Source organism: Dermacentor albipictus, chromosome 4 (genome assembly GCF_038994185.2).
Source record: "Dermacentor albipictus isolate Rhodes 1998 colony chromosome 4, USDA_Dalb.pri_finalv2, whole genome shotgun sequence".
Taxonomy (NCBI): Eukaryota; Metazoa; Arthropoda; class Arachnida; order Ixodida; family Ixodidae; genus Dermacentor; species Dermacentor albipictus.
In genome coordinates, this window is record NC_091824.1 from 118,402,852 (window position 1) to 118,429,805 (window position 26,954).

The 26,954-nt window shown below is 45.3% G+C and overlaps 1 long non-coding RNA gene across 2 annotated transcripts in view; it reads left to right on the forward strand.

Moving 5' to 3' along the window:
* The window catches only part of LOC135914695 (uncharacterized), a 63,476-nt gene extending 36,762 nt beyond the window's left edge, over positions 1 to 26,714 (forward strand). Inside the window, exons 1-3 of one of the 2 annotated variants that reach the window (XR_010568380.2) lie at positions 21,098 to 21,211; positions 21,590 to 21,757; positions 25,072 to 26,714. This is a non-coding gene — a long non-coding RNA (uncharacterized lncRNA). Of the gene's footprint in view, positions 1 to 21,097; positions 21,212 to 21,589; positions 21,758 to 25,071 lie in introns of those variants that run through there. The other variant, XR_011514059.1, reaches the window with a different exon arrangement.
* Positions 26,715 to 26,954: the final 240 nt, after the last annotated feature.

Here is a 26,954-nt window from a genome sequence, read left to right on the forward strand (position 1 = left end):
GTTTATACGGTTGCACGTAGCAACCCGGCTACGTGTTTTGGTGTCGCAAAGACCAGGGCTGGGGTCAGTGCGATAATAGCGAACCAATACACACTTCCAGCGAAATGTTCACTGAATAACGCAACAAGGAGGCATACATAGAAAGCTACGCCTTGAACTCTGTAAGGCTATTCTGAGCTGGCGTTGAGATTGAAGACGTCTTTGTGATTTTAACAGCGTTATAGTTCTGCTACAATACCTTTCAACACTCTTTTAATACCACCTTTATTTCAGTTCTCCCTTCTTGTAACAAATTTCCTGCTCGGCACCGCTAAACAATGATATAGCACCACATGCCTTCGATAGGATAACTTTCGACTGTCAACATGTCGGCTATCTCGTCACTACACTGTAAGAAGAATAAAAAGAAAACACCTATTTGTGGCGATGCTTTGTCCGCATCTGTAAAACGAGCTTTCACGCGACTTCCAACTTAACAGACGACTTCGTGGAACGCATGCCGTTTTATTTCCATCACTTTACAGCATTCGCGGGTGTTTTCGGCGCCCGCGTTACACAACTACACAACCTATTCTCCCTTGCGCCACGAATGAAACTCCGCCACTGACTTAAATGCGCGGAGGGTGAATTAATGGAGCAGATGGGAGGAAGGTACCGCAGTATGGAGACGCAAAGAGAAACAAGGCGAAGTGCGAAAACAAGACGAAGAGAGAGAAAAAGAAAAAGAAAGAAAGAAATTAAGGCAGGTATATGACCGAAAAAAAAAAGTAGTCGGAAGGATGGGCCCGAAGAATCAAATGGCAGGAGAGGGAGAGCGGCCCACGGGAAGCGTTCGGAAGGCGACGTTCAAGCCAGCCGTGGACAGGACAACGAGGAGACATAAACATCGACCGGCTTGTCTGGGATCGCCACCGACCTGGCTATCGGTCCCCTCCGTCGCGCGAGCCTCTCCCGTGGCGCGGCTTGCTGGAGTAGACGAGGGGGGGAGGAAATAAATATCGCGGCTGCGTTTCGGTGCATAAACCTCTCTACTTATTTCTTCGTCGTCGTCTGCGTCGTCTGCTGCTGCCTCGCGAAGCGGCTGCAGCAGCGGTGGATGGGTCTGTATTATTTTGCGCCGACCGACAACTGCAGTGCCGTGGTCTAGGAAGACAGAGGAAGAGAGAACGATTCTCTCTGCCCATTCTCTCGCTTACTCAACCGTCGGCGGTTGCGTGAGCGCGCAAGACAGAAAAGAAGTGGCGTGGATGGCGGAGGAGGGGGGGGGGGGAGTGAGGGGGGGGGAAGGGCCGTACAAATAAATCTGCTGCGCGGCAGCCCCGAGCGGCTCTCTCGTTCGTGCTGTGCTGCAGCCCTTTTCTTTGCAGACCCTCGCTTTCAAACCCCCTTCCAGTTTCCCGTCCTGCCTGCCGGGCTGCTCGCTTTTTCCCTTTCTTGGGGTTTCAGAACCTGTTTGTCTGGTCGGATGGGTCAGTTCGAGCCACTATAGCTAGCCGGCCGTAGCTGAGGCATAAAGTATAGAAAAGAGGAGGGAAAAAATGAAAAGAAGCCTGCATTATCAAAAGAAAAAGAAAAGACAGAAAATACCCAGACTAGCGCGTTGCGGACGGCCGTGCCTAGCTGCCGCCTTTTACCTCGAGCTCAGTGTTCGGCCAGTCTCTGAACTCAACGGGTTAATAGTTTGATCCCCGGGTGTTCTTGCTTCGGGTTTAGCTCGGCGTCTCGTGCTGCTGCCATCGCTCATTCATTTATTGTCTTTCTGTAGCGACGCTCGTTTATGAAGAAGCTACTCGCTCCCTGGCCCCCTCCTTCTCTCCCACCCCGCCATCTCTCCTGCGCCTTTCCCTCCGTTATTTTTGTCCCTTTATCGTCCCACCGGCGTACAAGATCCCCCAGCCCACGGCTGTGCTACTTCAGTGCAAAATTTTCGCTCTGCGAAACCCCAGTACGCCAGCAGCGACAAATGCCTGTCGAGAGACAATTTTTACGCTTTTTAGCACCTCAGATGGTGCTCGGCAATTTCCCGCTCCCGTTTATTCCTTTCTCACCTACTTGGGAACGCGTTAAGGATATAACCTGCCTTGTGTAGTATTATGCTTCGTTCTATTGAAAGTTCGGTGCATATTGTCCGCGTGTACATGCATCCTCCTCCTCCCCCTCCCTCCCCTCCCCCTTCACGCACACATTTTCTTTGTTCTTTAACATTTATTTTGCTCTGCAGACTGAAGCAGGAGTGTACTGCCAATATATGTGTTTTATTGAATTATTAAGCAACACCTTGATTCCAACACTGGATGAATTCCGCGATAACTGTTTTTTAGAAGCAGCGGAGATACTCAAGGAATGAAATAGAGAAACAAAAGCGCTGATTTTCGAAGGCAGTGCTCTGCAACGATCGTGAACAACTAGCTTACCAACATCCACTATGCTAGTTCCGCAGTGAATTGCTTTATTAAAAAATAAGCTTTATTTGCAGGCGTTTTCAACGCTTGCACATATGATATAAATATTCGTGCCAACTTATTTAGCAGAAATATTTGACTCAACTATCCCGTGTCCAAGGTAGGATGTACCAGACGGGCGCGTTGCAATGCGATCTGCAGAAGTGAAAGGCGTTGCCAAGAGTAACACGTCGCTTTTTTTGAAATTGCATGCACACTCCTGCTATACGTCTTTATTACCTGTCTGTGCGCGGATGAAAACATATGTGGTCATTCAGGTGTCATAAAGGATACGAGCTGTGGCAGTGCGGACCACGGCCGCACGCCTCGGTATATGATACTCCTCACGAGCATCTCTGGCCACCGAGGCATGACGTTTGGGGCGAAACTTCTGCGGTGCGGCTTCTATACAGACACTTTTTGAATTATCCGCTCCCTCTCAACCCTCAAACAGACACGGAAAACATATCAGCTTTGTCTGGTCACGCGATGCCGCAGGCGCATCCACATAGTGACCTGGAGTGGCAGCAATCGCATAAGCAAGCCAAAGCAGAGCCGTGCAAAGGCAGTCGACAATCGGCCTGCCTTCCGTAAGCCCGTCACGTCAGCGACGAGCAGTGCGCGCAGGCCACCGTGCGGTGCAAATGTGCGAATTAGCAGAAGTGCGGCCCTCCGAGGAGGAGGAGGAGGAGGGTGGTCTGGTCTGGGTCGCACTGTGGCGTTGCGGTTGCGCAGCCGCCCGCGCTGTCACTCATCATCAGGCAACATCAGGACGCGAGGCAAAAGGGAGGAGGCGTCGGCCGCTGCAGCCGGCCAGGGTTCGCTGGCCCCGGGGGCTCTGTACGGAGGGGGGAGGGTTGGAGGGGGTTGTCTGCGATCCCCCACCCCATCCTCCGTCGCAACAAGCAAACCCTCCGTCGTCGGCGGTCCAGACGACGGGGCTTCTTGGCGGCTGCTGCGCCCAGACGAGGTGGGGAAGTTGGGGGGAAAGGGAGGGAGCCCAGCGCCGACCTTGACCTCTGAGCGAGCGACCTCTGCCGCGCCCTTGGCGGCGGCAACCGCATGCAGCTCCTTCCTCGCCTGATCAGGTGCCGCCGCCCATCGACTCGCTCAAAGGCCACCGCACCAGACAGGCCCAGACGACGGTGGCAAGCAGTGCATTCGCGCCTCCGCAGCCTCCTCTTGTGTGTGCCGACTAGGCTGCACAGGTGCGGCCGAACTGTGCACCGGAGACCCGCGCTACTTCTTCCTCGCGTTTCCTCTAGGCGCGTACGAGTCCTTGAGCTGTATGCCTAGCCAGGCCACGTGTACGCCTTTGATATCCTTTCACATAGTTTGGTCTATGCAAGTGAAACGTTTTTCCAAATATGTTCCACTTAGTGGAACCTAGTTGGAACGAAATTAGAGTTAGCCCTGCGTGATGCTGCTCCTGGAGATGGCGAAGTGAGGCCCTGCCTTCGCACAGTGTTACTGTGGCGCGCTCTAACTCTGCAACTTGAAGGCATTCATACACCGAAGACTTCAACCGGCACATGTATCTGTTCGATTGGTTGCACTTTAAAATAGTCTGGCCTAAGGCTGAACGCGCTCTGGTCGGCAAAGGTTGCGTGTCTTGTTGCCTGGGCCATGTCGAACGTGGCTCAAAAAATGCGGGCTTACGATTCCTTTCATATGCACTAAGCCACTAGAAAGCAGTGCGTCGTCTCGAAGGAAGTGGGGCCAATAATTATCGTGCTATCATCATCAACGACCAGCAATTTCATGTCGATCGTTTGGGATGGCGCATAGGCTCTGAAGTGTCAGAGACATGTAGGTCTTCTTACCACTAACATTGCAAGCACCTACGACAGTAGTCTCGGGGTTTCACGAAAAAAAAAAGAAAGTTGGTCAGAATGTAAAATTCGCGAGTAGATTTTTTTCTGCTTTTCCATGGCGCGCGGCTGCGAGTAGCAACCTTAAACTGAAGCGAGTCGGTGGGGTTCTGGGGAGGGCTAGGTTTACGTGGGTTCAAAGTGTGTGTCACCACAGCTCTCGGACATAGAGCCTACTGTTTCTTCCTCCTCGTGTTTTCCGTGGGTCGTAATATGCGTTTTGCAATCGTCGCGATAGCGAACGGCCAGTGAGTAGCAGCACAAGGCGGCGACTCGTACGGTGCCATGCTCCATGTGTCCCGACACGAACGCTGAATTCGGTGTCAGAATGTTTAGCTTTCGATGCGACCACGACGCTCCTCAAGAAGAACGCTATCAAAACTGGCGACAAGCCCAACCGGCAAACTGTTCGCGAACTCACAGCGTCCGTAAATTATCTTTGAATTTAAGGAAAAAAATGAATTCGCAAATTATTTCATTTATAACAGTTGCCGCCAAATTGTAACTCACCATTTACCCAATCGACCAAATTCGCAGCTCAAAGTTTACTAATATTTGCCCTCGGTATAGCGAGAGAGACATTTATAATGATAGGAAAATCGAGCGGTCGGCCATGGATTGTCAAGGTTCTGGCCTACGGCTGAGCATTGAGTATGAGACATAAGTTGAAATGTGAACTAGGGTATGACAGTTTACAAGGTTATTCCAGAAATGAACTTGCGGGGTACTGCTGAAAAAGAAGGGGGTAGGCAGATAAAATGCGCCTGTTCGAATTAATGTGAAATCAAGCTTTATCAATGCGCTGAATTAAATATTATTCAACTAACGGCGAATGCGTTCACTCAACCAATAATTCATTCATTTTAGTTCGTCTATTTGAAGCAATATGCAGAGGAGCCATGTGGATAAAAGCTGCCATTCAGCAGTTTGACGAGCCCGCAGCCCACATTACAAGGGTTTACCGTGGCGTGTATATGTAGAGATCACATCATTCAAATAGCAAGATAAATAACTAACGCAATACTGAAAATATCAATGCTATCGAATTATGCTCGCTCGTTAAGAATGTTCAAGCGTAACTTGCTTGAAGTACGATTAAACAAATCAGAATTAATTCAGAATTATTGAGAAGACACAGTAACATACAGCACAAGCGTTGTATTACTAAGTCTGAACGCGTGGTGGGTGCCATTTAATTATGTCTCGCCTGTCCTTGTCTGATAACCTGTTTTCTTTTTTTTCTAAACAAGAAATCGTTGACAAATACTTTATGCTTTATTTAATTTCAATTTTAGATCGCACGCTTTATCTACACTCGTATAACTAGTGGATTCCAATCGCATGAGCATTGGTAAGGAAATCAGCAGTTGGTGGCCGCATTAGAAACATGCCAACTGAACCATTTTTGCATTGTATATATTTTTTTAGGAAACGTCGCGGTAACCCCGAATAGTATGCATTAGGTTAAGTGTGAATAAAATAATGAATTATAAATAAAACGTCCATCCCAGGAATTATTTGCAGAATGCACCACGCCTATAACACTTAAGATGGTCAGCAACATCAATGCTGTATGACCGCTTAAAACAATATCTGCATGTTGAGGAATATATTTGTTCTTTGGTCTAAAAATAATCGACTTTGTTTTGCTTTAATTAATTTTCATACCCTTGGATAGCGACCATATATTGCTAAGTTTTGCACTGCGTCATTGCAGACATGAATAAGGCAATGTATGTTATTACCAGAAAATAAAATGCCGGTGTCATCGGCATATATAATAAACTTTGCGCTGCAGTGAGTACTAGCAAGGAATTAATACAATAATAATACTAATACAATTAATAGTAAGATACAATTATTATATAGAATAAGCAATAGATCACCTAATATACACCCCTTCGGAATTCGGCAAGCTAACCTTATAACCTGTGACCCGATTTGTTGCCGACGGCATGGGTAATATTTTATTAACTGCAATGTACAACCACGTATGCATAATGACTAAGCTTCTTTATTAGAAGTTCGTAGTTGAGTAGAACTTGTTGCTGGGCGAGTTGGTTGGCATCTAAAGAATACATTGTTGCGCCAAAAAAGGAAAATAAAGACTTGGGAAGGAAGAGTACGAAACGACAGATTAAGCGCTGAACTTCAGATGATTTTATTCTTACAGCAGGGCAGGGAAAATGAACAAATGCGCATGCGTACATCAGTGTTGCCTAGAGCGATTCTAGTGACGTTTTTAACAGTTGCAACTCGTTTTCAAACAGAAAAACAGACGTGTCACTAATACAACTCGTGCCTCTCTTTTTAATGTGATATGCCTCCAAAAGTTCTCTTGCTAACGTATCACCACTCCTGCCAAGTATCTTTATCTCACGCAGCAGTGGCTGGCATCTGCCTTCCATGCAAACCGTGCCATGCGCAGGTAAATGCGCATTACCTTTATTGATTACAGACAATTCATGCTCCCGGGCCCGGTCATTAACACATCTCCCCGTTTGTCCAACGTAGGATTTCGCACATTTTAGCGATATTTCGTATATAACGCCCGTCACACATTTGACGTACTGTCTAGTGTGCTTTTACTGGCATCCTGACTTTTTGTCAACGCGGCTTATGCGCGGACACAGTCCAGCCAACTTGCGTGGTGTCGAGAAAACAACTGGCACACCAAACCTAATAGCAACTTTCTTCAAGTTGTGGGAAAGCTTGTGGGCGTATGGCACCACTGCGGGTTTGCCTCGTTTTTGGTCGGGCCTAGGCGCATGCCTTTTTCCCTTCACCTTCTGGAGCAATGTTTTAGACACCGCCCCAACGACCGAGCTCGGGTAGCCGGTTGTGTGTAGCCTCGCCAATTGCTTATCAAAGCTAGTCTGCATCGCGTGGGGGCACGACTTCATGAGAGCAGATTCAAGGCAAAGAGTGGCCATTCCTCTTTTAACTAACTTTTAGTGTGCCGAATCATACGGTAGCCATTCCTTCTGGGCACGTGGGCTATACTGCCAACATACGTGGTCTTTGTCGAAAAATAAAGACAGATCTAAAAACTGAAGAGTGCCATGGGAAGGGATTTCATGTGTAAATAGCATGCCCTTCCCATGTAGTCTAAAAACATCTAAGACCTGGCTAATGCACTGTTCAACGGTAAAATCATGGTTACTTTCTAAAAGAAGTAAAAAATCATCGACATATCTAAAAGCCTTAAGGTATCGTCAAAGTTCCTTTGACGATAGGTTCTACCTTAAGGCTTATAGTTATAATTAGTTATAGTTATAATTAGTTATAGTTATATTAGTTATATTATAATATTATAGTTATAATAGTTATAGTTAGCTATAGTTATAATATCGTAATACTTAAGTTATAACTAAATCAAACGCCTTAGTATATTAATAGAAACAGTTCAAGATTTGTAGATTTATTTTCAGGTTGTGTTAGAACGTGCTGTTTTTGTTAAAGTTATGTCAGTTCTGCAGACATATTTCTATGAAACTCGAACAGACACTCTGTGAGCAGTTTGCATTTCTCAACAGAATTTGGTAGCCTGAAGTGTATTACCTTCTCAAAGGTTGAAGATATGCTGACATTGTACATTGACATTGTAGGAGGAAGAGAAAGAAGTGCCCAATGCTCACTGGTGTTCTGAACCTCTCGCTGTTATGCATTTTTTTACGTTCTTGTCATTTTCGTGAGAGTTATTTCATCAAGGATGAGCAAGAAGATGTTCCCACGACCACCTGAACAAGGTCAGTCGTCTACTTCATCGCTCATTTTTGGACGACGTGCCTTTGGAAGCTCGGACCAGCTCGATTCCTGGGAGAGCGCAACGCCAGAAGCCATGGACTCTGACAGCGAGTACACCGTAGTCATGGGCCGCCGCATGAAGAAGATGCGCCGTATGTCGACTGAGGCCACTTCATCGTATCAGAGTGAGCAAGAATCCTTCATGGTTTCTTACGTGCCGCTCTCGACGTCACACAGCATGAACTCCCTCAGCAGGCAGTTTCTCACCGAATATTTTGAAAGTGTGGCCCCTGGGCAAATTAACGAAATCAGGATAAACGCTCGCAAGAACATCCTGACAATAGATGTGAAAAATTCCACAATACTTGAGAAGTTAAAGAACATTCCACAGTTAAGCGCAATCCCCGTCCGCTCCTTTATTACTTACGGGAAGGAGACAACAACTGGAGTGATTTCCGACGTAGAGCTTGAAATCAAGCATGCGGACCTCAAGAGTCTTTTGAGGTCGTCGGTGCGCATTCTTGACATTCACCGCTTGGGGGACTCCCGATGTATCAAGTTAACGTTTGCTTCTTCGACATTACCAGCGTCTGTCAAAGTGGGCTACGTTATACACCGAGTACGACCATTCGTTCCGAGGCCTATTCAGTGCCGGAAATGTCACAAGATAGGACACGTGAGCGCTGTTTGTAGAAGCAAAGCCACCTGCTCGCGTTGCGGCGGAGAGCATGATACCACCGACTGTGAGGCGTCCTCATTTAAATGTCCCAACTGCACTGGCTCTCACGAAGCGACTTCGAAGGAATGCCCGAAGATGAAACAGGAGGTTCGTATCCTTCGAAAAATGGCAAGAGACCAATCTTCGCGTACAGAGGCTGCTCAATCTGTTCGCCAAAGTGGCCAACGCTCGCGACAGAAGCATCATAAAACCATTCCAGGAGAACTACCTAGCGTGGCAGAGGTACCATGGTCACCTCTGCCTGTGCGTACACCGAGGTCGGTAACGGCGTCTACTGATAATCCAAGGTCGACGAGAGCACGCGGCAAACATACACCTCCACCGGCTGATACAGGCACGGAATGGCCTTTGCTGCCCTCTAGGCCCACGGCCATGCCAGCGGGCACTAGCGGTCCTCTGCGCCATGAAGCCAAGAATCATAGGGCCAATGAAACCGGCGACACTACGAGCAAGCAAAGAGATGAACACAATGAGGAGAGTGTACAAAAAATGCTGAAGGACCTAGTGGAATCAATGCGCGTGATTCTCGGTGGTCTCGAGACTCCGGCCGCTAAAAGTGCCCTACAAGTGCTCGCCGTGCTAGAGCCGCTTATCGCAGCTCTTTATATGCTATGAATATTTTGCTTGGCGCTTGTGCTGTTCACGCAGGCGAGGCCCCCACCAGCTTCATCCTAACGCCTCTATTTTTATGTTCACTCAAATTAGTGACTAAAAACTTGATGCGAAGCCTGATTGTGGCTTCATGGATGATATTTGTGAATGTTTATCGTCAGAGTGTTGAACTTGCTTTCGCCTTTGCGCATCTCTCTTGCTATGTCATCATCATCCCTTATCACATCTTTATGTCCCCGTTCCCCCTCCCCCTGTGCAGAGTAGCAGGCTAGAGCACCTTACCTCAGGCCGACCTCTCTGCCTTCTTTCAATTAAATTATCTCTCTCTCTCTCTTCTCAAAGGTTTTTGAGAAAAAATTGTCAGGACAGGTACCAGTTTATAATTTCCTAAATTCCTTGAGATCGTCCTTTTTTATACAGCGTTACTACTTTCGCAAGCTGCATTTTACTCGGTAAAACGGACACAGCTGAGCAGGAATTGCCGTCGTGCGCAAAAATTGGTGCTATAATATCGGCAACAAATTCCTCTGGCCATTCCAGGTACCATAGATGTCATTGCTAAGCTTATTCCAACTTTTAATTATTACCACAATCTCAGCTAATGTCACAGGGCGAAAGAACAGACATTTCTTATTTTCTTGTTCCAAATAAACGGATGCGCCGGGCGAGGCTGTGCCAATATAGCCACATTCGCGAACAAACATATTGAAAGCGTCGGCCAACTGTGCGCCATATTATGTGATGACACTGCAATAGATGCCGTCTTATTTTTATTTTTTACTTAAATCACGTGACAAGTACGTCACCATCTTTCAGCGTATATAATCTCATGCGGAATAAACGCTTATCAGTTTCTACTTGACCGAGACCCGAGTTATACCCACTACAATCAGCGACGAGGCAGGCACCAGACCGGCACATGTTGTCGGCACAGGCGCTTGGCGCAGCGGCGATCAGCGGCATGAGGGAGTACCGCCTCGGTACGACCACGTTACGGAACGAATACGTAGAGCTACTGGAAATGTACGGCGAAGCCAACAAGCTTGCAAAGGACGAAGAAAAGCGAGGCACTCCTTCTTAGCTCCTGCAGAGAAGAAACATACAGTCTCATCGTGACGCTGTAGTCAAACCCGAGAGACCGAAAGCTGCAGCCTACGAAGACGTCAAGAAAGCTGTCCGTGAGCGCATGCACCCGAATCCGTCGGTGCCGGATGCAAGGTTCTTTTACAGCTGAACCAAGTTCAAGGCGAATCCGTCGCAGATTACGTGTCAGCGCTGAAAAAAAAAAGACCCAGCCGAAAACTGAGGTTTTGGAGGCAAGGCACTTCCGTTGGACGAGATGATGAGAGACCGTCTCGTCTTCGGCATCAGCAACGAAGCGATACAGCAATGCCTACTGGCTGAAAAGGATCTGACATTTGTCGCAGCTTACGACATGGCAGTGACAACAGAAACAACTCAATGGCAGCAACCAGAAATCGGGCAACAGAACCACAGGGTCGCGTCTTTTAACGCGACGTGCACCTCAAGGAAACCGGCTAACGGAAACCGGCTCACAGGAACCGACTTCGTTCCAAGAAGTCACCTGCTACCATTGTAACGGTAAGCTTTATATAGAATCTTGCAAGTTTTGTAGGGCGACATGTAACTACTGCAAGAAAGCGGGGCATGCCGAAAAAGCTTGTCGTTTTCTGAAGGGACGATAGCCTAGTCAAAAGCAAACTGCAACTTGTGACCAGAACTATAGGGAGGGAAAGCAGGCGGCAAAGCAAGGTCAGGGAAGCAGAGTGTTTCGTGAGGTTGAAGAGCTTTATGCTATTTACCAAGTTCACGAACCGAAAAAGTTCATAGCTGATGCGATGATACACGGAAAAGCAGTGAACAGGCAAGTATATACTCCGGGGCACTGCATTTGCTGGTCATTCAAACTTTTCCAGCAATTGAAAAATGCGGAGGGAAAATTCCGCTTCACAATACCGGAACGCAGCTCGTAACTTGGATGAAAGAACCAACTGACATGCTGGGAGAGACAATGGTCGAAGTGTGCTTCAATGACCACTGCTCTATATTGCCTTTACAAGTATAGTGAACAAGCACGGAAGCAGCCTGCCTCGTAGAAGTTGGTTCAAGGCTTCAGGCGCTCATATTCATGCACTACAGAAGGTGTCTGATGGGTCAGAAATCGTTGAGCGCTTTCCAAGTGCATTCGCAAATGATCTGGCGGGCTACATTCAAGATCCGGTGCATATAAACCTGCAATGAAAAGCACAGTCTGCCTATCTGAAGTGCAGGGCAGAACCCTCCTCCATCCGGGACGATGTGGCAGCATAGATACAGACTAGCAGAACAAGGAGTATGGGAAACAGTACTCTTTAACCACCCCCGTTGTTGTGAAAACAAAACGGACCCTACGCTTGTGCGGTGATTACAGCAGTACAGTGAACAAGGCTTTTCAAGGATACCCACGACAGATGAGATGCTTTCAACGTTAGGATCGAGCAAATTTTTCGCAAAGCTGGACGTGGCTCAAGCGTACTATCTCGTTGTTGATAACGCGGCAGCGGAAAGATTAGATTCTCTCTTGTTGGCCTTCGATGAAAGTAAACAACACGTTTGCTGCTCACGAGGTGAGGTGGACAGAATTATCGCTGCATCGCGATCGCATTTTCTGGGACAACATATTAGTCATATCAGAAGTAGCAAGAAACGACGTACTTAGCTTGTTACGCGCAAGTCATACTGAAAAAACATGCTAGGTCTCTAATGTGGTGCCCGAAAATGGACGAAGAAATCGGAGATTTCATGCGTAAATGCGACAGATGTCAAGGCAGCCACAAAAGTGACTCAATACCACCAATTCATTTTTGGGTTCGCCCAGATCAGCATTGGAGCCGGTTGCACATAGATTTTGCTGAACTAGTGAAGGACGAAGCTATTCTTGTTGTCGTAGACACATATTCCAACTGGATCCAGGTACAGATCATGCCTTTCATAGAAACATCGGCAGTAATCACGGCACTGTGTGCGCTCTTGCAATGTATGGGGTTCTGGGCGTTATCGTTTCCGATAACGGAACAGATTTCACATGCAAACAGGTGAATTTTTTTTTCAATCTTAACGGTGCTCTTTCGTCGTTCACAGAGCCTTACCACCCTGCTAATAATGGAAGGACCGAGTGAATGGTGATCGAAGGGAAAGAAGCATCGAAGAAACAGTCAGGAAATGATACCCAGTGCAAGACGTCTAATTTTTGGTGAAAGTAGCATACCACCCCACATTCAACCACGGAAAAGAGCACAGCAGAGCTGATATGGTACGCAGGCAGCGCTTCGCGTTTGCCAAATTGCACCCAGACCATTTGCGCGGTGCAGGTATACCACTCTCTCAATGTTTTCATGACTTGGTGATGGCGAGGGTCTGCGCCCGAAGTTTCGCTGCAGGACCTCGAGTCAAGGGTCCAGTCTCCTACATGGTGACGACGACCAACGGCGACGTGCATTGCAGGTGCCGAAACCAAATGAGACGCTCGTGGTATACAGAGAAGCTGTCGGAGCCATTGCCAGACTACCACTTCAAGCTTCCTCCAGTACGAGCACTTGAAAACAGCAAGTGCGTATACCACCCACTCCGGGTCATGTGGCACCGAGGCCGGCCGAAACGCAAGACTCCACTGCGGCGATAACCCAGCTACACAATCCAGCAGAAACAAACGACTGATCATCCATAGTGGATTTATTTAAATAAATAATACCTTCTGTTAAACTTCGATGGAAGGGTCGTGATGACGCGGCAATAGATCTGATTTTACGTCTTGTATTACGTCCCGTGACAAGCACGTCACCATTCTTCGGTGTATATATTCTCATACGGAATAACTTCTTATCAGTTCCTACTTGGCCAAGGCTCGAGACACTTCCATTACTTCATCATCATCATCATATCTTTATGTCCCCTGCAGGACGCAGGCCTCTTCACTGCGATCTCCAATTACCCCTGTCTTGCGCTAGCTGATTCCAACTTGCGCCTGCAAATTTCCTAATTTCATCACACCACCTAGTTTTCTATCGTCCTCGATTGCGCTTCCTTTCCTTTGGCACCCATTCTGTAACTATAAGGGACCACCAGTCATCTACCCTACGCATTCTACATGGCCTGCCCAGCCACATTTTTTCTCTTAATGTCAACTGGAATATCGGCTATGCCCGTTTACTCTGATCCACTGCTAGCTTCCTGTCTATTAACATTACGGCGAACATTTTTCGTTATATCGCTCTTTGCGTGGTCCTTAACTTGTTCTAGAGCTTATTTGTTAACCTCCAAGTTTCTTCCCCGTATGTCAGCACCTGTTGAATGCAATGATTGTACACTTTTATTTTCAATGACAGTGGTAAGCTCCCACTCGAGATTTGCTAATGCCTGCCGTATGCACTCCACCCCTTCTTTATTCCGTGAATTTCCTCCTCATGATCAGGCTCCCTTGTGACTAACTGAGCTAAATAAACGTGTGCTCCTGTAAAGACCCTATAGGCTGAGTGGTGATCCTGAATTCTTGTTCCCTTGCCAGGCTATTGAACATTATTTGTCTTCTGCATATTAATCTGACACTTTCTCGGCTAAAGTCCTCAATCATTTGTTGTAATTTGTCCCCAGTGCTGCTGAACAGCACAATGTCACCTGCTAAGCGAAAGCCGTTGAGATATTCGCCGTTAATCCTCACTCCTAAGCCTTCCCAGTCTGATAGCTTGAATACTTCTTTTATGGATGCAGTGAATAGCATTGGAGAGATTGTGCCTTCTTGTCTGACCCTTTCTTGATAGGTAATTTTCTATTTTGTTGTGGAGAACCGAGGTATCTGTGGAATCTTTGTAGATATTTGCTAAGATATATTCACGTATACCTCCAGTACTCCTTGATTACACAATGCTTCCATGACTGATGGTATCTCCATTGAATGAAATGCCTTTTCATAATTTACTAAAGCCGCATGGAAGGGTTTATTGTACTCCGCAGGTTTCTGAATCACCAGATTGATGGCACGGATGTGATCCACTGTAGAATATCCCTTCCTGAAGCGAACCTCTTGGTTGTTTGAAGTCAATTATTGCCCTTATTCTACTTGAAATTATTTTTGTGAAAATTTTATAGAATCCTGAAAGAAAGCTAATGGGTCTAAATTCTTCAATTCTTTAACATCTCCCTTATGGATTAGTATAATGTTGTCATTCTTCCAGTTTTCTGGCACACTTGAAGTTGTACCGCAGGCTTTTCAAACATGATATCTTCTCCATCTTTCATTAAATTGAATGGTAGTCCATCTTCTTCTGCCGCTTTTCCCCTTGTCGTGTTTTGCGAGGGCCGTTTAACTTCATCGCTAGTTATAGAAGGAGCCTTTGTATCCTATTCACCGCAACTTCGAATGAAGGTAGCGTGGCTGCTCTGGGTGTTGTACAGGTCATTATATATTTATTCTGCTGCTTTTACTATATCATGAAAATTGATGAGGACATTACCCTGCCTATCTTTCAGTGCATACATCCTGCCTTGTCCTATGCCAAATTTTCTTCTCGCTGATTTCATGCTGCGGCCATTTTTACTGCATCTTCAGTGTTTAGCACGTTGCCATTTCGAATATCCCTTACTCTCTTCTTGTCGATCAGTTTTGACCGTTCAGCGAATTGTGACCGATTCTTGAGTTAGACACTTCCATGCTTTGTCGTTTCTTTATTAGGTGCTTTGTTACTTGGGAGAGCTTACCCACTGGATGCCTTGGTGCCTTACCTCCCACTTCAGTTGCTGCTCATAAGAACAGCCCAGTTGCGATCTCATTCATTTCCTCTGTTATATTAATCTTGCTGTTCTAAAGCTGCATATTTGTTTGCGAGCACCAGCCATAATTCGTCTTTTACCCTTACTGCGTCTAACTTGGCGTCTTTCTTTTAGACTAATTTTACTCTTTTTCTCTTCACTTTGGAAGAAATCATAGACCTCACTAACCTATGGTCACTGCACTTTACCTAATACTTCTACATTCTACATTACGCTGAGATCGGCAGAGAGTATGAAATCTATTTCGTTTCTTGCTTCTACGGTACAGCTTTTCCAGGTCTACTTCCTATTACTGCGCTTCCTGAAGATGGTATTCATTATTCGGAGCTTGTTCCTTTCCGCGAATTCTACCAACATCTCTCCTCTAGTGTTCCTACAATCGATGCCATAGTTATGAATTGCTTGTTCCGCAGCCTACTTTTTACCGACTCTTGTGTTAAAGTCACCCATGACTACAGCATGCTGAGTTTGCACCTTTCTCATCGCTAATTCGTCATCTTCATAAATGTGTTCTGTTTCTTCATCATCATGACTGGGAGTTCGAAAGTAGGCTTTTACTATACCTTTATTCTATGTTTCCTATTCAGCTTTATTACGACGACAGCCACCCTCTCATTAATGCTGTAGAATTGATCAACGTTACCCGCTAAGCCCTTATGGATTTGATTAGTTTAGATTAGCAGAGCATATGACCGTTACTCAGCACTGTATAAGCCTTGCCAGTTATTCTAACATCACTAACCTGACAACTTATTCAGACCTAAAGTGTCACTATGTTCGTGGTAGGGATTCAAAGAGGTTAAATATCCTGTTCTAAAACACCTCGCGTTGTCTCGTTTTAGTAACTAAAAAGGGCATACTGTTTCTTTCTTACTAACCGAAACTTGTCAGTTAATTTATTTCTTTTGTAATGGTTATATCTTAATTACACTTTACTGTTCGAAAATACTGAGGTCATCAGGACTACGAGAGGCTATAAAACAACGATATAACTGGTCCTCTCTTTTAATCTCTGCGTAGCTCTGGTGTCAGCCATGGCTTACGGATTTTTCAATCTGTTTTGCATGATTTTAAAGGGAGTGAATCTACTTTTACAGGGAGGCGAAGCAACTGTGCTTACTTTCATTGCATGGGACGGTTCATCTCATGCAAGGTTGACGTTTAACACCGCGAAGATCCGAAATTTAGTCTCAAATAATTTGTATATTCATGCACTGCCTCGTTCGCAAGCCACTCCGACATGTAAATTCCACATAAAGGGCGTGCACAATGTGCGAGGTCTACATGGTGATTTCAGGAGGAGGAGCAGGAGGAGGAAGAAGAGAAGGAAGGAAAGTTGGGGAGATTTGACGTCAGGAGGACAAGGTGGTGTATGATGTTTGTGGAGATAAGATCGGATCGTGGTGACGGTTGTGCGCATAGAGAAGTACGACGCATATCCCCTTACATTTAAGGGATCCATTCCTCTTATGTCACAGTGGCACGTATGCAGACTCCGGAGGATTGGCCAAGAATGGGCACACACCCACTGGAGCATACCCAATGGCGTAATCATAGAAAGTGAAATAAAGTAAAACAAGGCAGCCCTCGAATGTCATGTGCAACTGCGAGGCTTTTCTTTCGAGGAACCCGCATGGGTTTCCTTTGTAGCATTTGCTCCATTGGGTGGATGTCTGATTTTCCCTTCATTAATTGCCTACCCCCACCTTGCGGGTTTCCGTAGAACTATTACGTCAAACTGTTGCCTTTGCTCCGAGTTGTTGACAAATTCGACTTCGCCCTGCCATCTGCTATATGCCTAGTTAGCACAGATGGTAGAGCGGCTGCCCCGGAAAGGCGGTGGTCCCGGGTTCGAGTCCCGGACCAGGACGAATTTTTCGTCAACTGCGAGGCTTTTCTTTCGAGGAACCCGCATAAGTTTCCTTTGTAGCATTTGCTACGAACTGTGGATGTCTGGTTTTCCCTTCATTAAAAGCTTTTGCATAAAAAAAAGGAGTACCAATGCATATTTTCGAATTTGTACAAACTGTACCTCACGTTCCTACGTAGCATGTGAAAGAATAACAATTAGCGAGTATGGGAAAAATTTATAAGCTACTTTAGTTTGATGATAGAGTTAGTCTCGAAACGCTGGATCTCGTACCATTGACACTACCATGACGGGGCAAAGTTTGCTGATGTCGTGCATTAATTAACGTTGCTCATGAAAAAAAATGAATAGGAGTGCTGGGCGTATTTCTTCTGGCTGGCACGCGTGCGGCAGCCGCAGGGATCGCGAGAGCTCAGTGTACGAACACATGTTTCATGACGTCATGACGCATCGTGCACTTCCTGCGTATCGTAGCAGAAATTTGTTCGTAGAGATAAATATTATTGTGAGTCATTTAGGACCATCTGGAGCTTGCTAATATTCTTTTTTTTTGCTTGGCTTAGAGGGTTAGACTTTCATTTATAGAAAAAAAAAGACTAAGTCGGAAATCTCATGTCATTAGTTCTTTAAGAGGTCTGTGTGACGTAGAGGTACTTATTAGGGCACATTATGTGTGGAGGCTTTATGGCCGTGATTTAGTGTTTCATTGCGCAATGCGCATGCGCGTTTACTGGCAATACTTGTTCGGTCAGCATACAGGGCTAACATGAGCCCGTTTGCTGGAGCCCGCATTTGGCGCGCATATAATGTTTATATACACGTATTCAGAATTCCCCTGCTATCTCTCTATCGACAAATATACCAGGCGAGATGCCGACTCATGGCATCAGCCACGCCAAACGACGGGAGGATAGGCAGAGGAAGCTTCCTGTTACAGTACCGTCAACATATGATTACTGAATAACAGCGACAAGAAGAAATGATCTTCAACGGTTGTAAGCTTTAGAACCTTTCTGGCTGACTTTTCTTGGTGGTTCGCGAACCCGCCGTGGTTGCTGAGTGGCTATGGTGTTGGGCTGCTGAGCACGAGGTCGCGGGATCGAATCCCGGCCACGGCGGTCGCATTTCGATGGGGGCGAAATGCGAAAACACCCGTTTACTTAGATTTAGGTGCACGTTAAAGAACCCCAGGTGGTTTAAATTTCCGGAGTCCTCCACTACGGCGTGCCTCATTATCAGAAAGTGGTTTTGGCACGTAAAACCCCATAATTTAATTAATTTATTCGGTTGTTCGCGATAGCGATACGGTGCGTGTCATTGTATGGCAGAGATTCCACGTCGTCGAGTAGCATTGCCTGGGATGAATGCTGAGTGAGCTAGGCATCGTTGATGTTCTCGTCTGTGTGGCGATACTGGCTACATGGAAATGGCCTCGTGGCATTTATATGGGTGACCCGTAAAACGTGTCAGTGCCTATGCTTACTGTACTTCGACAGTAGCTGGAAACTGGGTTCGCTGTGTCCGTTTTTTGTTTCATTGCGCCGTATAGTCATCGTTTTCGATCCGTCGTCGTCGTCGTCATCATCGTCGTTATCGTCACGCCATCTTACCCGAAACTCAAGCCTACATATATAACGAAGTAATACAAGATTTGGTCCACCACTGCCACTGAATACCAAAGTCATGTCGTGCGGCAATGTGCAAGGTGGTGTTCTTGTTTCTTTTAGTAATGGATATGTGCATACCGAAAGGGTGTAGATGGCAGCACTCGAAATAATTACGTGGTCGTCTTCATTTTCTCTTTACAGAAGTTGAAAGAAGATATATGATACGCATGCGGGCCGGCGAAGCAATGACGTTGATTTTGAGTTCAGTTGTTTGTACTTTTGAACCGAAGCATGCGAGGTTCACGACAAGGGGTACTGTTGAGTGGTCGACATTTTGATAGGGCAATTCAGGCAGCACTACAATGCAGGAATATCCTGCCTGTCTTGGTTCCTGCGATACAGCTGACACTTCTAAACAAGATAGCATTGCTTTGCGTGCTACACTGAATCTGTGTTGCTAGCTATGGCATCGAAGCTGCTACGAACGTAACCGACGTATTTGGTCGTTTGTTAAACTAAGTCACCTCCACCGCACAGCTGTATGCAAATACTTACCCAGTTTGTCAGAAAAGCTTAAGGATTGATTTTTGTATATTTTGTTATGACATTCAAACTCTAGAAGTGGATGTTATTGAGTCGCTTTTTATATGCTCGGTGTATACATAGCTTTGGAAGGGTTTCCACGTGAACTCTCTAAGCAGCAGGACGGCGTTTCGCAAGCGATTGTTTGGCTTGTTGGTGCATTTAGTTGGACTTTACATGAACCATGTCAATAGACAAAATTTCCAAGATGAGTAAACACTGCGCTCTTTCTTGGGCTAGGAAAAATCTGTAGTGAGACATAGAACATGATTAGGGGTGTATATGATGAAGCATTAGCGAGAAGCCGTGTCTTTGGATTGTACCAGAGGTTTCGGGAGAGCGAATCGGCCATCTATGAACGTCACATAAAGCCACATAAAGTTGCATAAAATTTGAAATTGAACCGGCAAGTGTTACCAGTTCTCATGCAACGATTCATGGAAACGGAAACTGAGTGCGAGGATTGTCCCTGAATCACTGAAAGACGAACAGAAAGGAACCAGACTAAGGATTGCTGCTGTACTTTAGGGAAGGACAAGGAGTTATGTGAGATATATATGAATCATCAATACGGGAGATTAAATTTTGTGCTGACAGTATCCTCCTTAAACCACAATGCCTCAAACCAAACGACAGTCTGGAATTGAGGGGTCACGGTTCACCTTCCTGTAAATAAGTGGGACAAGAACCATCGAATGCAACGAAGTTGTTGATCGTATTTTCAGCGGCCAAAGGCGTGGTCCATCATGCATTCTCTGCGCGAGTAACTTCAAACGCTTTTAAAATCGACAGTAACAGCCCCTACAGAGTCCCGGGTCGTCGTTTGACTTCAGATTCTTTTCCTACGTTAAATTACCAATCGTAAAAGTAAATCAGTGTTGTTAAACATGACGGCACCCTATTCGATACGGACAACATTCTTTTTCTATCTGATAGCTGAATAAGTTTTAGTTGTGCGGAGAAAGCGCATCTACCATGACTCTGAACGACATTTAACCACGAATGAAACTGGATGTTTACATGGTGAATTACTGGTGCACTAGCATCTTCTGGTGGCGTGACTAACTGTGGCACATACAAATGCACCTCCAGCACTCACTGGCCGAAAAATGTTGTCGCGTCTCATAGATTCGAAATTAGAAGACCATGTAAATGTTGAAATAATCCTGTGAAAACGCTTTGTCTTTTTTCGGGACAGCTCTCATGCGGTATTACAAGCCTTCTTGCAGGTTAACCTGGATCATGTTCTGCCAGAATTCGTGGTGTCCTCCAATTTTCTTTCTAGACCTTGTTTATGTGTGTTCATGCGTGAGGTTTATTTTTCTATTGATTGTCTGTCTGTTGGTTTCTCTAAAGATTATTTATTAACTGTGTAACAAAAATATTTACAAAGATTTAACACCGATGCTGCTCCCGCCGCTGTTTTATCCATCAGTATACATCAGATTGCCAGGAGATGATATACTTGCAAGAGTGCGCAAACTGCCACTTCCTCCCCCCCCCCCCCCCTATTCTATGACAACTTTCTTTTTACAAATTACGCACTGACACCTTGCCAGTAAGAACATGGCTTCGGAAAAAGAATATTTTCGTTTCGTCAATTAACTGTCAACTTTCTGACGTGCCTGAAACTATTCAACACTGTTTTATTGATTGTAAAGCTTCCATTTTACTCTGGAATGTCCCTCATGGAAATTTTCAGAACTATTTTGATTTAGATTCTGAAAATATCTGATATCTTGTTGTTTCGTGCGATAATGTACCATACGATATGTTTTTACTGATAGGCCTGCACAGCCTATCGAAAACTCGTATGCAAGACCGAAATGCAGAAAGAAAAAGTTCCTCAAGGTCGCATTTCGTTCAAATGATCACGCACTTGAAGGACAATTACGGTCAAGAAGAGTGCCAGCCGGGTTGGTATCAACTTTTGATTAGGCGTTTAACTTCTCCTTTCAAGTTTTTGTAGCGATGGAAGATGTTTCTTTGTGTGGGGTTTCCTTTTTACGTACTGTCCGTTTACCAGCGATCGCTTATGACCACATGGTGTGCATGTTATTGTAAATAGTTCATGTGCATACATCGTTTCATTCATTGTAATAAATACCATGTTTAAAAATATTCTGGTGGTGTAGAGGTAAAGTGCTGGGCTTGGGATATGTAGGTAAAACGAATGAATCATGGCAGTTTTTGGCAGATGTTTTCTTTACTGCGGTGAAATGCTCTCTGCCACTTTCCTTATTGAAAAAAATATGCACATGTGCTACGCGGGCACCGCGTTTTTTTCGCTCCAGAACTCAGCGCCTCCCAGTATATACCATGCCAGTCTAGCGCGGCAGCTTCTTGCACACCAGCATGACACAGGGTCCATAATCCAGCATGGCACTCGACACTTGGTATGCAATAGCGACTGGTTTGGCGCTTACATCACCTCCGATTCCTGAAGTGAGCTACGACATTAGGTGAGCTTCAGCTCTGACACTTTCTGAAGTCAATTCACGCGATGAATAACGGGCATGCATAGACTGGCTATCATGGAAAGAAAGTTAAGCATATAGCCTGTATCAATGTGGGCGCAGCCAGGTAAGCTCATTTTTCTCGAAAGGGCTGCATGGTTCGGCACATACATCACTCCCTATGTTAATGCACGTGATGACGTCCCCTCGAGCGAATAATAACGGACATGCGCAGATTGGTCCTCGCTGAAATAAAGCTGAGCCTATATCCTGTTACAATATGGACGCACCCAGACCCACCCACTCTTCTTGAAAGAACTGGTTTGGTGAATGCATCACTCCCCATGATAATACAAGTGCTGAAAGCAATTTATACGATGAATAGTGGACATGCACAAATTGGTTATCACAGAAAAAAAGTTGAGCATATATATACAGCCTGTAACAATGCCGGCGCAGCGCGGTCCAACTACTTCTTTGAAAAGAGCTGATCTGGCGCATACATCACTTCCCACACTAACACATGCTGATGTCAATTCACGCGATGAGTAACGCACATGCGCAGATTGGCTTTCGTGGGGGGAAAAAAAAGTTAGGCCTATAGTCTGCTCTAATGTCGTAGTAGCCACGTTCACTCACTTCTCAAAAAAGCACTGGTTTGACGCATGCATCAGTCCCTATGCTAATACACGCGCTTCATAGTAGTGTGAATGGTATCATGCTACAAGCAAAGCCTCCTGAAAACATTGTGTGTCGAAACACGTTCGTTGCATGCCAGGCGAGTGTGCTGTTCAGTGTAGATAAGATCATTCAGATGGATAGATGGCTTATATCATCAAAAGGGTACGATAGAAAACTAAATAAAACTAAACAAAATACTGTTTGCCTAACAGTGTGGGTCGCAGTTTTGCGGTACCATGGCCACCGCTTTTACGGCGTCGTTCTCTATAACATTCTTCAGCAGTTCGAGCGCCTGCGAATAACCTGCGCACTAGGAAGTTTGAGAATTTGAGTGAAAATAGCGTGATGCAGCATGCAGCACCCCAGGACTCATATTCACTTGCAGCCTGAGCTTACCACTTCTGCTTGCGCATTCAGGCACATCCAAGAGCAACTTACGGGATTCGCCCAGTGCACGCATAGTTGAGAAAAAAATACCAACAGGCACTCTTGAACAGGCATAGACAGGCGACAGTGAAAAAAAAAAAACACGCAGAAGCTTTTCTGGGATTTGTCTAAGTACGCCTAAGCATTGTGCAACTTACTCATCTCCATGCAACACGGTGAAACTCGATCTGACCAGTTTAAATATTTGTCAACCCTTATCAGTCGTAATCAACCCTATCGGACTAGACCGAACCTCTTAAACTCTTATTGGTTGTTATGAACTTTATGGGACTCGGTCTGACCCTTATCTACTCTTATCGGTCCTTATCAACGTAACCGGACTTGATCCGGCACTTATCAAACCTTATGGGGACTTATTAACACGATAAGAATTGCTTCGATTATAAGCCCTTATTGCTCTTTAGTCCTTATCCATCTGCGTCGAGCCACAATCAAGCGTGATGCGACCAATATAACACATAATCACTACTTTTCATCCTTAACAACTCATTGACTGCTTATCTGTGTGTGGTGCGCGACGTGAAGAGCATGAGCCCTCAGAGATCCGTGGCATTTCGGTCGGTGAAGGAACGCCCCAACGGAAGGCACATCCCGCGACCACCAACACGCGTCAGGGATGTGGCATGTTTGGCACTCGGAATTTTCCTTATGTCTAAGATGCAAAACGTGACTTTAATATGACCTAAGGCTCGACTGCAGTACAACCAAACCCGATTTTTTTAATGCGTGAACAACGCATGATTTTTGTGGATCATATTGAGACATAGAGCAGATGTGTATATTCAATAAATATTCTTGCCAATTCAAGTAATGCATTATAACACTTGTTTGCATATGTTCTATTCCCACCCATTATGTAATACGCCTACTACGCGGTCTTTAAGGAAATGAAAATGAAATGAAAATGAAATGAAAAGAAAATGAAATGAAATGCACCAAGTCGGCTCTACATGTGCATGGTCCTAGAGGTGGCTTTTATTCAGGCATCACTAAATCAAAGCATCAAATCAATGAAATCAAATCAACAAAGCCTTCATAGAAACAGTTCTCCTTTACCATTTGTCTTGTACTGCCGGTACAACACATCGATATGGTTCAGATATATTCGAATCCTGCAAGCTCAGGTGTCTAGTCCAGTGCAATATCGAAACAAACAAAAAAAAAGCGTTCTTAGCCCAGTAGGCAAGACACTCCGCTTCTGAACGTGGGGTCCTAGGTTTGAAACTCGCCCGCGTGAACCTTTTTTACTTCCGAATTAATTTTTGTTATATGCATTATTTATTTATTGCGATTCGTCTTACGTCATGAACGGACGGACAAATTTTCTCGTTGCGTAGGCATAGAAATGCTTTCGCATTAAAAACTACCAGCTCGCGAAGGATGGATTCGCTCGTTTAGGAACTAGTCAGTTGAATTGGTAAGAATATTTATTAAATATATACATTTGCTGTATGTTTCAATATGATCCACAAAAATCATTCGTTTTTCACTATTTTTTTTTTACTTTAACACTTAAGTTGCATGTTTACTGCAAATGAAGTACCTCGACTAGCGTGGCCAGGCACCAGCCGAAGCATTAAAAAAAATCGGGTTTGGTTGTACTGTAGTCGAGCCTTAGGTTATATTAAAGTCACGTTTTTCATTTATGTGATGCTGCCTTCACTAGGTCAACAGCCCGTCTCTATGTCCGAAAACCATCGAGCTGCAAGTTGTCGTTTCACACTAAATTTACAGAAAGAAAAGAAAAGTGAATTCTATAACGTTTATTTCGGATAAAGGAGTGTGCTGAATCGTGCGGTGATCAGCGAAAAAAGGAAATCGAACAAACGTCCGAGTTACGCCAAAAAGTCGCTGTCACTGTTTCCACTTTCACTGCTCCCTGCTTCAACGAGAGACGAGCTGGGTTCGCCTCCTGTTGAGATGCGCCGAAATTTTATTTTATTTCACGCGTAATGCACGTTTCAATGGTTCATAATTGCAAAGCTATTTTGACTACTTTCTTGTTGCTATGGCACTCAGCGGCCACTGCTTCTGCGGTAGCCTAGTTTGGTTCAGAAGTAAAACTAACCTAAAACAAAAGTTTTCTTATTCGCAACTTTAACATCTGCGCCACTTATACGCTGATTTTCGCACTGTTTTACGCTTCGTTTCAATGTGCTTTCTAATAACCGCCACTCTCTGCTTCCGTACAGGGCGACATATTTTACTCCGACGACTTCGGTGCCTTGGGGTTTCCTCCACTTTCTTTCGTAAAAGCCCGAGAAGTATTTGCCCAGCCCGATCAAAACCGAAGAGAGCGACCACGAGGCGTCCGGTCAGGAGGAGAGGGAGGCGAGGGCGGCGCATAAATTTGAATATAACGGTCTCCCTGGATGGTTGCATCTCCGGGCTTGCTGCTGCGGCGGCGTTGACGAGAGAGGGCGAACGCAGTGCAGACGACGACGCTCGAGGAAGGAAGGCGACGTGAAACAAGGGGGAGGAACGAGACGCGAGCCGTCGGCTCCAGGAGCGGACGCCGCCGCCGCAACGGTCGCCCCTCCGGCGCGTTTTCGAATTCAAGGACGCGAGAACGCACATCGCGCCACGCCACGACCGTGGAGAGCGAGCGCGCCGTGGCTCGATCACATTGACAGCGCGACTCCTGTCGCCATCTATGAGCAGTATTAGAAAACGTAAACGCGACCAGTTGCTGCGCGTCGGCTTTTCTGCATTGCCGTTCGGAACTGTACAGAAACCGAACTCAAAAGGACAAGAGAAATAAATAAATGAGGGACAGAGAAAGAAAGAAGGTAAGAATGAATGAATGAATGAATGAATGAATGAATGAATGAATGAATGAATGAATGAATGAATGAATGAATGTTCTCGATGATCAAACGAATGCTGTAGTTGGCATGGGCCACATGATTTAAATTGTGTCCGACAACTGCCGTGGCAGCTGCTTTAATCGACAACCGAGTTCATGCTCGTTGCCGATTTACAGCTAATAAATAGCGTGCGATGCTTTGTGGTTAGAGGCGTTGTCTTCTACGCCTATCTGTCTGTGCAATTTTTTGCAACAGTCCGGTTCGCGCTTCGTGGCCTGTCAATCAGTTTGCTTCAATAACCACTGATGAAGAAATTTCTTGCCCAAATGAATGATGTCGTTGTAGAGCGAAATAAAAGGAGGACTTAAGTGCAAAATATAAAGGTGGGACAAAACATTTCATGGAGGTGTTTCACCTTCGTAAACGCTTATTAGTTCTAGACTTCTTAGCCTTGTCCATCTTTGCAAGATTGCCGTCCTTGAGGTGCGATAGTACCGTTACTTGTAACAGACTTACCGTAATTATACCCTTCGTCGGAAAAGTTTGACGACTGATTTTTTATAAAATTTTCTACGATACTTAAACTCGGAAAATATGTGTTATTACGTCGCTTTGTGTGCGCTTAGAGTAGCTTAGAAGCGTTGCCATGTAAACTTACTATGCGGCAGAACTTCATTCAGTAAACCCCTGTTCGGCTTGTTGGCGCATTTAGTGTTACGTCGCACAGGCGACGTGATGGACTCACATTTCGAGCAGATAGTTCACAATAAGGGGAATCTTAAGCTCGGGGGCTCAAATCTAAGTACATGGGAACGGAGAAATCGGTTTTCTCGGCAAAAACTGCATCAAATTTGATTAGGTTTTTGGCATTAAAGAAAAAGTAAACAGTAGCAACTTTTGGAAGTGGAATATTGATTTAGGCTGTCAATTATGTTATACAAATTCTTAAAAATTGCTAAATTTCTAGGAAAAACGAAGCTATCACTTTTGCAACATTGTAACTGGGCAATAAAAATAATATTGCATTATTTCTTAACAATAACTAATAATACATCCAAAGCAGACAAAATTGATGTGTTGCACACTGTTGTGAACTATATGAATGTTGTGTCAATAGGACTTTTGCAGAAGGCTCGTAAACATAGGAACAAATTTACGTAAGCTATACATTCATATGTCAACTTTGTCCGCTTTAGATTCTCTAACCGATGCAGTTGACAGAACAGCCACTTATATTTTTGTGGCAGAGTTACACATTTGTAAACTTT